Source organism: Pinus tabuliformis, chromosome 5_2 (assembly GCF_031772625.1).
Source record: "Pinus tabuliformis cultivar Carrire ecotype Pingquan chromosome 5_2, CPIR1, whole genome shotgun sequence".
NCBI lineage: Eukaryota > Viridiplantae > Streptophyta > Pinopsida > Pinales > Pinaceae > Pinus > Pinus tabuliformis.
In genome coordinates this window covers 608,518,419-608,531,962 of record NC_142306.1, presented here as the reverse complement: position 1 = coordinate 608,531,962, position 13,544 = coordinate 608,518,419, and the positions used below count along the sequence as shown (strand labels likewise).

Below are 13,544 nucleotides of genomic sequence, written 5' to 3'. Positions count from 1 at the left end.
GAATTGGTACTGTCTCTGGTACGGTTGATAGGTGAATTGTGGTTGACTTGTGACAACCGTACTTAAACCAGGTTGTCCTATAGGCATCTGAATCGAAGTTTGGATCATAGATTCAGACGGTGGTAAAGATGTCTGAGGAGTAGATACAGGAACAGTAGAAACCGGAGATGTCGATACTCCAGAAGTAGGTGGGGTAGATTGAACAGATGTAGTGGCAGTGGGCAGTCGTTTGAGGCGGAGTACAAGGTGTACTGGGCCCATGCTGAGAAACTACCGAAGGTACAGAAGTTTGAATGTTAGACTGGACTGGTTGCTAGGGTGTACCAGAAACTAGGGGTTGTCCAGTTTGAGATGACAACTGTACACTTGGTTGCAACATCTGTTGGGTTTCCAATGGATCCCACACTATATTCATTCTGGGGTACTGACCCATAACAGGTTGAGAATACTGAGGACCATAACCGGGTTGAGGGTAGGATTGATAATTGAAAGGTACATTTCCCATTCCTTGAACATACGTTTGACCTTGGGGTGGTTGGAAACCTTGGTTCGAGTGTTGACCTTGGGGTTGATACCCTTGAGGCACATACTGATAGTGGGGTTAACCTTTAGGTATAAATTGATACTGGGGTTGACCTTGGGGTACATATTGAGTCTGGGGTTGACCTTGAGGAACGTACTGTCCCGTAGGTATGTACTGTCCTTGAGGTTGCCCCCCAGATGCAAATTGTGTACCTTGAGGTTGTCCCCTAGGCGTTAATTGAGGCTACACCCCAGGCGGTAACTGGCCACCTTGAGGTTGAGGATTAGGAATAGAACCTTACATCGTAAGAATGTCTTCTACGGTCAACAGCTTTGTACCATTGTTTCCAGTTAATAACCCTTGCTCAATGGGTTGAGGAGATGTTCCCAAAAAAGTACCAGAAAGAGACTGATACCCGGAGGGAATAGAAGGACCGCCGTACAAAAAGGATTCGGGCGATTGAGTAAACATGGACGATTGTCCTGCCATATTGACGGGAGTATAAAAACCTCTAGGTGTTGAGTGATAAGGAGCACGAGGTGGTGAAAAATTTAACCCTGATTTTTCTAAATAATTAGTGAAAGAAAGATACCAAGAACTACTCCTAGGTGGACTGTAAAAAATTGATTCACGCTCCCTTAGTTCAATGACAGGTTGATTTTCAAGGATAGGGATGCCTACTTCTTCTTCTTCCGGAGCAAGTTCTTCAATAGAAATAAGTCCAGAAAGAAGATCTTGAGTGATTACTCTTTCTACCCTAGGTGAACCAGGACCACTAAAAGTTGGAGAAACAAACCCCGATGTCGGAGTAGCAGAAAATTCACTTTCAGGCTCGGATATTTCGGGTTCTTCACCTATATCACTAGTAGATGAAAAGCTACCAGCGATTTCGGAGACAGACACTGACTGCGGATTATATTCTGCTAATGGCGTTTGAAAATCAGTATGTACTATCAAAGAAGATTCTCCTTCTTTCGGTGACCCTACTCTATTGTCTCTAGGAGTCACGAGGACTTTTAAGCCTTCAAGTTGGCTCGGTACTTCCTCAGGAGGTTGGCCCCGAAGTCTACGGGACTGTCTTGGTAATTTAGCCATAGTTAAAGACTTTTAACTACTTCACACACAAACAAAGTAAAATCTCAATAAAAAGCACCTAAAGTCTCTAAAGAACCAAAAAAATTTGAATCACACGCCTAAAGAATCTAGGAGATCAAACACACACAAACAGTAACTTTCCAGACCGAAAACACTAGTTGGTGATGAAATCCAACGTCGCGGAGTTCAGTACAGAAATGGCGGTTGGAATAGTTACCCTGACAACCTGCTTAATGAATAGACTTGCACAAGTTCCTCCACTTAACCATCTCGAGTGAAGTGAACCCCCCAGAAAATACAAGTGAGTCTAGCCGACGTCTGCTCCAGGTATAGTGGGATATTCCCACCACTGTCACCTTAGCAAGAGCCCTAAAGAATATGGCCACTAAGGTTACCAACTGAGACAAATACACCTGGGGGAACAGTCTACGATCCGATACACACGCAAGGGCAGAGTAGCAAGCTCAATCCCCTTGAAGGCTCCTTGACATAATCCAAGGTTTACCAACAAGTGACCCCAGGCTCCTCGACAATGGTTAATCTGAGGTTTACCATTTTTAATACGTGAATATCTGGCGTCGTTCCCAATGAGGAAGGATTGATTCCCACACTGGTTCGGACACGATCTCGTGCTTCTCCTTTAAGAGGAGCTTTCCCAGAGCATAAATGCAACAATTGGATTTCTTCCCTACCACAAGATACAGCTACTTGTTTGTTTTTACTGTCTTGGAGAGTTAATTACTCTCCTACTCCAAGACACTAGCCTAAGCTAAGTTGGTGTATCAGAGCCCTAGAAATAAAAATGTTACTAGGTGAATTTTACTTTAAGCGTTAATTTTAGTGGTTTTTGTTTAAGTCCAAAGGTGCGGAGATGAAACTCGTGGTATGAAGACTCGACTCAAAATCACTAAAAATGCACCTAAGATGATCTAAACAATCTTTTTCTCTTCGATGAACTTCTAAACTAAGAAAGAGTTTGAGAATGCAAATACTTTGTAAACACAAATCTTTCTCAATTAAACAAATTAAAAGAAGAGCTTTTCCTTTCCAAAGCACTCAAAATGATACAACTAATTATTTCACAAAAATTTCCCTTTTTCGTTTCAAAGCATTCAAACACTACAAAAAACAAACTTTTTTCAAAAGAGATTTTTTTATATTTTGTAAATAAAACACTCAAAACTAATGAAAATAACTAACCTTGAGAGCTACAAACTATAAAAACCTATTTGAAGTCAAAGCCTACTAAAAGTCCTTTTTAAGGATGTTTTACTCAGCTACATGCAAGCTAAGGACTAATTTATGCAGAATCACAAATCAGTCAAGAACAACTAATTTCGTTTTCTTTTTTAAAATGAAAATCCAAACTCTCAAACACAAGCTTTTCGAAGTTTTGTAAAGAGAAAAATCAAAGCGGATTCCTCAAACAAGGGGAGATTTCATTAATGGTCAGACTCATAAGAAAGCTGGTAGACACTAAGGTGATCTGAAGTCCCTACAGCCTCTAAGCTCAGAGCCACTACGCAAGCAAAACTCCTAGGAATTTCACCTAAAACCCTAACACTAACGAAATCAATCCAAGGAAAGCTTCTGACAAGTTATATGCAGGTCTGGGCAGTGGATAACAATTTCTAAAGACAAACTAAGCTGACTGACAGAGGAAATTTTAAGGTTTTCAAAATTTTGACAGGGTCCGCAGGCCCACAGTTGGCACAAGTGCAGTCCCGCTTTGTGCTAAAAGCCAAGCTGCGGGTAAGTACGCACTATATCAAACAGCTAGGGTGCGGTCCTCTCCCAAAGCTATGAAAAATTAAAAATAACCCTGGATCTACAAACTCTACCCAATTTTACACACAACAAGCCAAAAACAGAAACAAAAATAGAGTTTCTCAGGTCAAAGTAAAAACAAGGAAAACAATCAATTCCCCAGTATGGTCGCCATTTTGTCGCACTGAATAAGTCGATCTTGCGGACAAGATAGACCTTCCTAGAATCTAAAGAAGACCTAATGACAAGCAAACCAACCAGACACTATCTTTCTCTAAATATGTTTAAATAAACAATATCAAACAAGTGTTTTTATGGCCTACCTTGGGTCCAACGCTAGCTTGTGGATGCCCTCGCTCCTTCGATCCAAATGAGCTCCTTTTCGCGAATCTGCAAACACAAACAAGGCAAACAAATTAAATAGCACCTGAAAAGCCAATTGCATAAAACATATTTAACATGAAAGTCAGGGAGTCCATGAAACAAATAACATAAGATACTTGTTGAGAAAAATGAGTTTGATTGTATTAATTGAAAAGAAGAAGAACCTTACAACCTTTGCCTTGACGATGTACAAGATCCTCCAAGGGTCCAGCAAGAAGTCTCCTCTACCTTGAAAAGTTTCACTCACTCCCCAATGAAGCCAAAAAGATGTGTGATCTCTCCTCTTAAGCTCAACTAGGAAGTCTTGATTTCACCAGCATTTACCCTCAAAAATGTTCAGCTTCTAACCTCTCTAGCAACCAGCCCAATGCCTGTATTTATAGTGCAATGGAGGGAGGTTACTAGGTCCTCCTTCAAAGGGATAAAGCCCTCCTTCAAAGGGATAGCTCCTCTCATCACGGGATTAGCTCCTTCTCTTTTGGGATGCATGAACCACCTCAGAGCGAACAATCCACATCAAAATTCCTTCTAGAAACCTCTAGAATTAATCCAAAGTGAGTTTTTTAAGATAAAACTTGCGCCTTTTGACTTTCACAGGGGTCCGCACCTACACCATTAGGGACAGAGCAGGCAGGTCCACAATTTTTGTACACAGAAGGTGCGGGACCGCAGGTGACCATGAGAGAAAGTGCGGAACCAGAGTTACATTGATTTTTAATGTATTTCTCTCATTTCCAAAGCTTGATTTAAGGAGGTGAGGTCTGAGACTTGCTTAGGAGGACAGTACAAGTGATGATAGACCCATACTGACTGCAAATAATCATGGTGACGATATTTTTGTGTAACAATAGCCTTGACACCCACTGCAAAACTCCATCCCATCTTCCATGGCTCATGCCTCAAGAAAGTGGTTGGGAACCATTGCAGAATTCAAACCAGTCTACCAGAATTGGATGAAGAAGGTTCAATCTGGCTCCAACCTGAACAGGTTCTTGATACGTGAGAATGACACTTACGCAGCCGCACGATCAAGGAATTCCTCGTCAAGTGGAAAGACACCTTCCAGAAGATGTGACTTGGGAACCAGCCACTGTTCTTTAGCAGTTTCTATAGCTTCAACCTTGAGGACAAAGCTAATTTTATGTGGGAGGGCATGTTAGGGTCCAACCCTAACCCCCTTATTTATGTAATAGGGTCGAGTCATAGTTACAGTTAGTTAAAGAGTCAATAAAGCCCATATTAATAATTGTAAGTGGTTGACCCGCATTTAAAGAAAGGACCATAGTTGGTTGCAAATGGGCCATGGTATTAGATAGATGGTATTAATAAGAACCATGGTACTAACTCGTGGTATTGCATGTATGAATCCTATATAAAGGATAGAGACTCCGCTTGATGAGTGTCATGTCTTATTTTGTAATTAAGCCCAACTCTATTAGAGGTTGCCCCCTCGAAGAGGCAAGTGAACATTACCTTCCTTTCTGAATAATAAAATACATTACAGAATTCAAACCAGTCTACCAGAATTGGATGAAGAAGGTTCAATCGGGATCCAACCTGAACAGGTTCTTGACACGCGAGAACGGCACCTGCGTAGCCGCACGATCAAGGAACTCCTCGTCAAGTGGAAAGACACCTCTCCAAAAGATACGACCTGGGAACCATCCATTGTTCTTCAGCAGATTCCGCAGCTTCAGCCTTCAGGACAAGACTATTTTTATGGGGGAGGGCTTGTTAGGGCCCAACCCTAACCCCCTTATTTATGTAATAGGGTCGCATCGTAGTTATAGTTAGCTAAAGAGTCAATAAAACCCATATTAATAGTTGTAAGTGGTTGACCCGCATTTAAAGAAGGGACCATAGTTAGTTGCAAATGGGCCATGGTATTAGATAGATCGTATTAATAAAAACCATGGTACTGACCCATGGTATTGCATGTATGAATCCTATATAAAGGATAGAGACTCCCATTGAGGAGCGTCATGTCTTATTTTTTAATTGAGCCCAACTCTATTGGAGGATGCCCCCTCAAAGAGGTAAGTGAACATTGCTTTCCTTTCGGAATAATAAAATACATGCTGTTATTTCTTATTGTTTTGTGTTCTGGGTATATTTCTTCACATATTTGGTATTCTAGTATCTTCTTGCAGGTCAAGAGCATAACAACTTACCTACTAAAGATTCCACATGGGAGGATTAGAATTTTATACAAAAGCATCCAAAACTACTCAAGTGTTGAGGAAAACACTTTTTTGAAGGAGGGGCATGTTAAGTTCGTATAATACTAGTGATCCCCTCATTACTATTGTCATTGTAGCCCTTATTGTTATTATTGTGCCTCTATTCTCCCCATATTGTTATTATTGTGCCCCATAGAATCCCATTATTATTATTGTTGTGCCCTTATATTATTATTGTTATGTCGGTTTTGATTATATTATGATCCCTTAGACTCCTATATATAGAAAGGGGGTTTTGTCATTTGTATCATCCAAGAATTGTTCATTTGTGTAATGTAAAGGAGGTTGCCCCCTTGAAGAGGCTGATTCTGAAGTCGTTGATCTATCTTTTCTATCTTTTTGTGAGTTGGTTTGTTAACACTCTATGCGAACTCTCCACAGTCGAGGAGAGAAACTGTGACAATACCATCTTCTGAGATATGGAGAAGGTTGAAGGCCTCCCTCTCGACCGAAGTCAATGCTGGATCTCTAGTCAAGCCTATGTCAATGGAAAGAAATTGGAATGTTCTAAGCGAGAGGACAGAAAACATTTTCAATGTTTAGTGTAGAGTTTCAATAAGTTCATTTTAAGCTATGATGTCACCTATTAAGTGCAACGGAGCTAAGGAATATGGTTGAGGAGGGTTTTCACTGGGCCGACTTTTTATCGTGGCTCCAAGGCATCGTATGTTTCATCAGTGTCACTATGAGAGACTCAGCCTGCAGACAAGAACTCTACAACGCTGCATATAGAACCTCTGCAGATCTGCATATAGAAGGAGGCAGCATTGTAGGGCTAGCCACTGTCATTTCCCTCCACAGGATCGACCTTAAGAGCCAAGTGCTTTAGCTCACTAATTCTCTTCGAACCACTAGGCTGCAAGGAAACGAAGAGTGTTGAGTGTGGTTCGATCAACATTTGTGATGGACCGCTGAAACGAAATCAACTAGAGATAAACAAAAAGGAAATTGGCATGAAAAGGTGATGTAATTGGTGGGTCGTTTTGCTTGAATTCTAGGCATATTGCTTCCAGGAGTCGATTAAAATATTGGTCAGTGGAGCCACATTTTTTGCTGGTGTGTTGGCTGTAAGATCAACACATTCTCCACTAAATGTAGCCTTCATTTATTGTTGCACAGGAGCTGTGAAGCACCGAGCTTGTAGCTGCTTGGAATTGATTCCTATGGTATTTTTGGATTGTTTAGCCAAATTTGCTCTATTTTTTCCTTTGCTTGTCATTAAAATTTTACTCTTTGAAAAACCATGGCATGAGAAAGTTGACCTTCATTTTTGTGGTGGGACATTTTGGTTATAATTATGTTTGGTAAAAATCAAGGGTTGGAGTGCATCTAAAATTATACTGATATATGTTTGGTGGAAAGGATTAGATGTTGACAATTAGTTTGGCTACCTATTGTCACGAGTTTGAGTCTCTTTGTTGGAACTGGCCATTCCAACAATAGACAGATTTATTTACAAGAATGATTAACAACCAGATATGATGAAGACATGACAGTGAAGATGGAATCAGAGGATAATGATTGGAGTTGCATAAAAGATTAAAGGAGGATGAACAACTAGGTGAAAGTTTGTGTGAGTTTGTAGAATAGAATCACTAGCATGATGTATTATGAGTCACGCATATTAATTTTAAGCAAGTCTAGGATGTTTTGATAGTGGTATTTGTAAAGTATGTACCTGGTAACTCCAGAGTTAGAGTTTGTAATGTAAGCCTGATGAGGCATGTCTACCCCCATAAACTTTGTGGTAATCTTAAAACCACTTTGTAACTGTAAATTTGTGGTCAGCCGGAAACCATTGTGCAGTGTTGGTTTGTGGTAAGCCAGAAACCACGTGTTTGAGTGAAGTGGATAGGGATTCTTGTAGGCATGGTTTAGGGTCAGCCGAGAAAACCCTTAGCATGGTTGAGGGTGAGCCGAGAAAACCCTTAGCATGGTTGAGGGTGAGCTGAGAAAACCTTGGGATTGGTTAAGTTGGGTCTCTCATGAGCCTTAGTGGCTGGAGTGCCTTAGTGGCATATTTGTGGCCCATAGTGGCTAGAATGCCTTAGTGGCAGATTTGAGGCCCTTTGTGGCTGAGTTGAGCCTTTGAAGTTGAGTTGAGCCTTTGTGGTTGTGTTGAGCCTTGGTGGTTGAGTTGAGCCTTGATGGCTGAGAGCCCTTGTTGGCATAGTTATGGGTAATCATATAAAACCTATGATGATGATGGAGGGGGATATACAAGGACTGGTACATGTACATGTGTGTAGTTATAATGGCTGACATAACCATCTATGCGAAGGACATCCTAGTAGACTGGCAGTTGCAGCGGTTGGCACCCATGCATTCCGGTGGATGGTTGCTCCTTTATATGGATATCAACATATTCTTTTGTTATGTTTGACCACAACTAGACTTTGCAAATTGATATCAAGACATGTAGTCATTAAGGGGGAGTGTTGGAAAATGTAATTCTTACTTGTCTCAGTTGTGACTTTCTATGTAAAGAAGTTTGTTCCTATTCTATAAGTGTGGTTACATATATGTCCCTAGTTTGGTGTGTGGTTAAGATATTCTTTCAACTAACTGATTGTACGTCCAAGATAATTTCTCTATCTCAAAACAACACTTCTTGTATATATATAATATCTTAATTCATCCATAAATACAATTTACACCATCAAATTTTATCTCGCTACTCTACTACATTATAAAATAAAAAATGTATTAGGTAGTACACTTTATTATTTACTCGTATTATATAATTGTAAGGATTATTATTGTGATAGCAAAATCATTTACGGGAGAAAACTTGGAAATTGATGCGATATATTCGCTTTTCTTGTTCTTCCAAGCTGATATTACTCATAATTTCGCTATCATATACTTTGATGCGATGCATTAACTTCACTTAACTTTCGTGATTGTTGATATACTCATGGTACTTGTAATTTCATAGTTATATATTTCGACGGGTGATTATTATTTCTTAATTTAATTATTTTATTTATTTTTTATATTTTTAAATAAAATTTAATAATATTTATCAAAATGAGAAACATAATATACATAAATAGCCTTTTGGAAGCTTAATTAAAAAATAATAATAAAAATAAAAAAGAGCTATCTCACATTATAGTTAAAAAACGCTGATTGTTAGGATAGGAGGAAAGTCTGGAACACCATACCAAAATTCGTGTACTGGTAGATTTGGCTGTCCAGGAATGATGTGATTTTCAATGAAAAAGCACACACAACAGAACTATGCATGTGATCCATTGCTCCTTCTGGCAGAAGAGAAGTGGTTGGGTCCCCTTCCCCCATAACCAAGGAAGCAGCTAACAATCCTTCAAGCAGGAAATCAGGCCTGGCGCAAAAGAGATTCTGAAGAAAACTTACATGAAAGGTGGAGAAAGAAAAAAATTACAACAATATTCTTTGATGGAGACTCCAAAGGCAATCCTGGGGCAACAGGAGCTGGAGGGGTCATCTACGCCCCGGATGGAACAAGAAGGGACAACTTTTGTTGGGGTATTGGACAGAAAACCAACAATCAAGCGGAGATACTAGGCCTCCTCAAAGCTTGTCATATAGTCAGGGACAGAGGAGACAAAGAATTTCAAGCCTTTGGAGACTCAGAGATCATAATTAAAAATTTAAACATGGGAAATCTGTTCACTAATGCATGCCTCAACAAAACACTAAATAGGCTGAAGAGAGTTCTGCTCGATTTCGACTCATATAAATTTCTCTATATTCTCAGAAATCTGAACAAAGAAGCAGATCTGATGGCAAACAAAGGGTGTACCCTCGGGAAAGGCCAACTTCTTATAAACGATGAAAGCTCATTTCATCCCTGCAACTCTTGAGGAAATGGTATTATGTAGTAGTACAAAAGATAGTGTTAGAATCAGAAACAGAAGAACTGTAGTATTGGATGCCATGATGTAATTCCAAGATTCATACCAAATAAATAAAATCATACCCATTTGAGTTAAAAAAAAAAAAGGATAGGAGTCATAATTTCGCTGTCAAAGTTTTGTCGGTGATTACTTAACTGTGCGATTCGATAACGTTGAATACTCAATTCATTATTAATGGTGTTATTGTGGATTAGGCTGCTCGGTCAAGGAAATATGGACGACGATCAATATGATTTGGTAGACGACAGGGACATTACCAGCAAAGAATGGTATGGTAACTAGTCGTCGTCCCGATACGAATTTAGAACGGCCCTCTAGAAAACCCATGTATTTGGATCCAAGTTCCAACAGCCAGATATTTCAACATCTGTGCCATTATTCCAGAGAGAACATTAGCTTAGGCAAAGTAATCGGTCAATAATGATTCCATGGCGCAGACTGCATGTTCTAGCCTTCGGCTACATCGTCATAACACTTTTACCTGCATGGGCCATGGGGGAGGATCTTCGACACACCAGTTTCGTGCTCAACGGATTCAAAGGAATCAAGTTCATTTTCGAGGGGGATGCTTCGCTCATCCGCTCCGGATCCGTTCTCGCCCTTACAAATCACACTCATTTCAGACTTGGCCGCGCGCTGTATCCAATTCCCGTGAAGATGAAAAGCAACGAGACGCTTTCCTCCTTCAGCACTACCTTCGTTTTCTGCATGGTGCGTCCCCACTCTGACGCAGGCGGGGAAGGAATGGCTTTCATCGTCACGCCGGCTGGCAGATCTCCAGTGGAAGCTATGTCATCTGAGTATCTGGGCTTGCTGAACGTCACCAGCAACACGCAGCCATACAATCACTTGTTGGCAGTGGAGTTCGATACAATCCAGAGTGCGGAATTTGATGACCCCAACGACAACCACGTGGGTGTGGACATCAACAACCTCACCTCGGTGGAGATGAAGCCTGCTGGCTATTGGAATGGGGAGAACTTCCATGGATTCAGTCTCAAGAGCGGACGCAACATACAGGCCTGGATTGATTACGACCATCTTCAAAGCCGGCTCAACGTTACCTTAACGTTGGCTGGTTCGCCTAGACCACAGAAGCCCCTCATATCTCAGAAAATCGATATACAAAACGTCCTGCAAGAGAGGATGTTCGTTGGTTTTTCAGCGGCTACAGGGAATTTCGGCGAAGATCATTTAGTTCTCGCGTGGAGCTTTACCACAGAAGGCACAGCGCCTCCCCTCGATATTTCTCGTCTCCCTTCGTTTGCTAACCTCTATTCCAAGCGTCCGAGTCAAGTATTCATAGTCGGCGTTACAATAGCCACTCTGGTCTTCTGCTTGCTGGTCGTTGCGGCCTTGTTTCTCAGAAAAGGCAAGCACAAGGAAACGATCGAAGAATGGGAGTGGGAGTTCTGGCCCCATAGATTCACTTACAAGGAACTCAGCCTTGCCACGGGCAGGTTTCTGGACGAAAACGTTTTGGGGCAAGGGGGTTTCGGCAAGGTTTACAAGGGGGTTCTCCCTAGCAGCGGCGAGGAAATCGCAGTGAAATGTCTAACTAAGGAGTTCACAGAAGGAATGAAAGGGTTCGTGGCAGAGATCTCGACAATGGGGTGCATGCAACACCGAAACCTGGTTCAACTCCGGGGGTGGTGCAGGAGGAACAAGCAGCTCTTCATCGTTTATGACTACATGCCCAATGGCAGCCTGGATAAACTCATATTCGGGAACCCGACGACGGTCCTGCCGTGGCCACGGCGTTACGCGATCCTGAAGGACATGGCATTGGGATTGCTCTATCTGCACGAGGAATGGGAGAAGAGGGTTATCCACAGAGACATAAAGTCTAGCAACGTACTGCTGGATTCGGAGTTCAACGGGCGGCTGGGTGACTTCGGCCTTGCCCGACTGTATGATCATAATGAGAACCCGGGGACGACTATTGTTATGGGAACGCTGGGGTACATAGCGTCGGAACTCGTACAAACAGGGAAGGCCACGCCCAGCTCGGACGTGTTCAGCTTTGGGGTTCTGCTGTTGGAGGTGGCATGCGGGAGGAGGCCCGTGGATATGTTTAAGGACGCGGAACAAACGATTTTGGTGGAGTGGGCGTGGGAGCTGTACATGGAAAGAAGTCTGTTGGAGGCAGCGGATCCAAAACTTGGGAACGGAGGATATGCTGTTGGCGAGATGGAGAAGGTGCTGAAATTGGGGTTGTTGTGTTCTCACACAGAGCCGGTGAGCAGGCCGGGAATGCGCCATGTCTGCCAAATACTAGAAGGCGAAGCTCCTCTTCCAGAAATCTGCAAGGAACCTAACAGGTGATAATTATCTGGAGGAAACGTCGACCAGAAGCCTGTCAGATAGAAGGTTCAATTTGGCTTCCGATAATTCTGTATCCTGCTAGCACGGTTATGTGACTAACATTAGAAAGGGAGCATTAAATGCAATATATGGTGACCCAAAGCATTTTTGTATCTATATATATATATATATATATATATATATATATATATATATATTGAACTTAATGATGCCCTTCGAAATGCTCATCGATCACCAGGCCTTCGTGGGAGCAACAGGTTACAAGGCAATAAAAAAATCTTGGAAGGCACCCTATCATTGCTAACCTTTTTTTTCAGTACAAAAAAAAGCATAATATTGTATTAATTCATAATATAGGTTGTACATAATCATCATATATATCATCATAAGTCGATATCATATGCATATGCAAGTTTGGTAATGACTGTAAACAAAACATATGATGACCATATCAGCAGAAAGTAGGGAGGTCCCTCTATTCTCGGACGTGCTTGAAAGTCGAACATTGTCCATATACAAAATAGTATAAACAAAGCTGTGGATATTAGTATCTACAAACACCCAATAGCTGAATGATAAGTTATAATTAGAGACATTCCAGTACTAGAAAGTGCTCCATAGAAATGTGCAAGATATCATAATTACAAAATATAATATTGTATATGCATGGAGGGAAAGATCGCGTGTAGGGTCTCGAGGGTCTAGTATGTAATCACCATCTATCAGTTGGAGAGGCCAGCTTCATAGAGGACATTGTTTAGAGCCCAGTTGTCACGCCCCTACACCTGCGGTAGTCTTCCAACCGAATATAGAGAGGTGCGGCACCATCGAACGCTTTCTTTTCACCAATACTAACATTCATGGACTACGCCTAATTCACTTGTCCTTACTTAGTTTGTGTTTCACAACCAAGTAAAGTTATGTTTATCCTTTATACCAATGAACACCCATACTCATTCATTATCAACAGCAATTATAACAAGAACAACAATTGCACAGTATAAAGGGAGGGGCAACTCCCTGAACAATGAGTCTGCCCAATAATATATAATAATCAATCTTCTTTTAATAATACAATCATTACAAGTAATGCTTGGCAAACTCCAAGCCAATACTTAGCTTCTTTTACAACATAGGCAAATCAGCCTTTTACAATAACCATGTGCACGCCTTGCACGAAGGGTGGGTGCTCACCCGAGCCACCAAGACACCCTTGTCAATCCCGGCACAATTCTGCACTCAAGACAACCTTGGGCACACCTTGCCCAACCCTCGACCAGCTCTAAGTAACACCAAGACTGCGCCTTC

At 41.4% G+C, this 13,544-nt stretch overlaps 1 pseudogene; it reads left to right on the top strand.

Moving 5' to 3' along the window:
- Positions 1–10,403: 10,403 nt before the first annotated feature.
- Positions 10,404–12,236, top strand: LOC149160484 (L-type lectin-domain containing receptor kinase IV.2 pseudogene; annotated as a pseudogene).
- The last annotated feature ends 1,308 nt before the right edge of the window (positions 12,237–13,544 follow it).